Consider the following 2,267-nt stretch of genomic DNA (forward strand, 5'->3'; position numbering starts at 1 on the left):
TTTTTTTTTTCCTGTTTTTATTTTTTATTTTTGAGAGAGAGACAAAGACAGAGACAGAGTGCAAGAGTGCAAGCAGGGGAGAGGCAGAGATAAAGGGAGACACAGAATCTGGAGCTGGCTCCAGGCTCTGAAGTGTCAGCACAGAACCTGACACAGGGCTTGAACGCAGGACTGTGAGATCATGACTTGAGCCGAAGTCAGACACCTGAACCACTGAGCTACCCAGGCATCCCTCCTTTCTTTTTCTGATGAGGAAAATGAGTGAGACCCAGAGTTATACTGCAAATTACTGGCCGAACCAAGACCATGACCCTGGTTCCCTCAACCCTTCTCTCCCGATTTCTGTGTTTCTTTGCCTTGAACTCTACCTTTAATTCTGTGCCTACTTTGTACTTTGGGCCTTCTTTGTGCTAAGAAAGTGTTTGGACCCAAGCCTGTTTGATTTCAGAGCCATAATTGCTGTTGATTCTACTGTCAAAGTGCAGGGAATCAGCTGTGAAAACTGTGTAATATATCATTTTTATTCCATGAAGGATTAGGATTAGGTATTGAAACATATCCATCAAGGGGCACCTGACTGGCTTAGTCAGAACAGCATGTGACTCTTAATCTTTGGGTCATGAGTTAAAGCTCCATGGTGGGTGCAGAGATTACTAAAATATAAATTCATACCCCGCCCCCCAAAGTAACATATCCATCAAGAGGGAAAAGAAAATCAAAGAAAAACTAGAAAAGTCATTGGGTGGAGACACCCACAACCAGTAGAACCAGTCCCCTGTCCCATGTCACCCAGCTTTCAGGTACAATGCACTTGTGTGCTTCAAGGCCTTGAGTGAGCCGGTTTTTCTCCAGAACAACTCTGCCACCGAAAAGGACAAGAATGAAGGGCGTACCTACTTCATCTAAGTCAAGAAAATGGAAACTACCATTGAATGAGCACCTGCTGTATGCCAGACATTTCCTCATAATGTAATATCAGCTCCCAAAATTCTGAGTTCCAACTTGTACAGCCAGAAAGATGGGCTTATGGCTCCCGTGGGGGTCATCTCCCTTGTTACCTGGAATAATTTAGGTCTGCCAAAGGGCGTGGAGGCTGCCTCTCAGGCAGGAGCAGGTAAGGACAGGCCCAGAGCCAGGTAACTGCTTCAGCCTTAGGCACTGAGGACATGGGGTAGGAATGGGAAATGAGAAAGGCCAATTCATCCTACTTGGTCGCCAAAGAGGCTTTTGGGGTGGAGGGAAACATCTTCCACCCAGAACAGTGACTCCAGGATCTAGAGGCCTCGGTTAGAGAGGCCATAACGCCCCGGCTTTGCCAAGTTCAAGGAACAGGGTACTGAGCCTGACAGTGTTCTTCTGGGTAAAGGCCAACAAAGAGAACCTGAGAATGTTTCTGAGTAACCAGTTCTGGCCAGGAGCCTCCTATGTGCCCCTACTTGAAGGTGCTGTATTTTTCCATTCTGGGAAATTCTTAAAACGCAGGTGACTCACCAGCTCTTTCATTTCCACCAAAGACGAGTCCCAGCCCTCCTCCCTCCTCTCTCCTTTCCAAGCCTAACCTCAGCCTGGCCAAATCATCTCAGAGTAATCCTGGGCTCAGTTTACCTAGTTCACCCTCCACTCTTGCTGGTTAGCATGATTTGGGGGGCATGGATTCCTCCTTGGGATAGGGTTGCCAGATTTAGCAATAAAAATACAGGACATCTGGCTAAACATAAATTTCAGACAAACAATGAATATCATTTTAGTATTCATACTTCCAAAATACTGCATTTTATTTTACCTGACATTCTATCCTGGGAGTATTTAAATGTCTTTAATTAGTCTAGTGCAGGGTTTAACAAACCTTTTCTGTAAAGGACCAGCTAGTAAATGTTTTAGCCTTGTTGGGTCACTGTTGGGTCTCTGTTGTGACTACTCAACTCCGCTTTTGTCGCACTAAAGCAGCTATACACAATATAAATAAATAGGTGTGTCTGTGTTCTATAAAATTTTATTTATGGACATTGACCTTTGAATTTTATATAATTTTCATATGGTATGAAATATTCTTTTGATATTATTCCCAGCCATTAAATAATGTAAAAACCGAGGGGCCTGGGTGGCCCAGTCAGTTGAGTGTCTGACTCAATTTCGGCTCAGGTCATAATCCCAGAGCTGTGGGATCCAGCGCTCTGTCAGGCTCGACACTGAGCATGGAGCATGCTTAAGATTCTCTCCCTCTCTCTCTCTCTCTCTCTCTCTCTCTCTCTCTCTCTCTCTCTCTC

This window comes from Suricata suricatta, chromosome 14 (genome assembly GCF_006229205.1).
Source record: "Suricata suricatta isolate VVHF042 chromosome 14, meerkat_22Aug2017_6uvM2_HiC, whole genome shotgun sequence".
NCBI lineage: Eukaryota > Metazoa > Chordata > Mammalia > Carnivora > Herpestidae > Suricata > Suricata suricatta.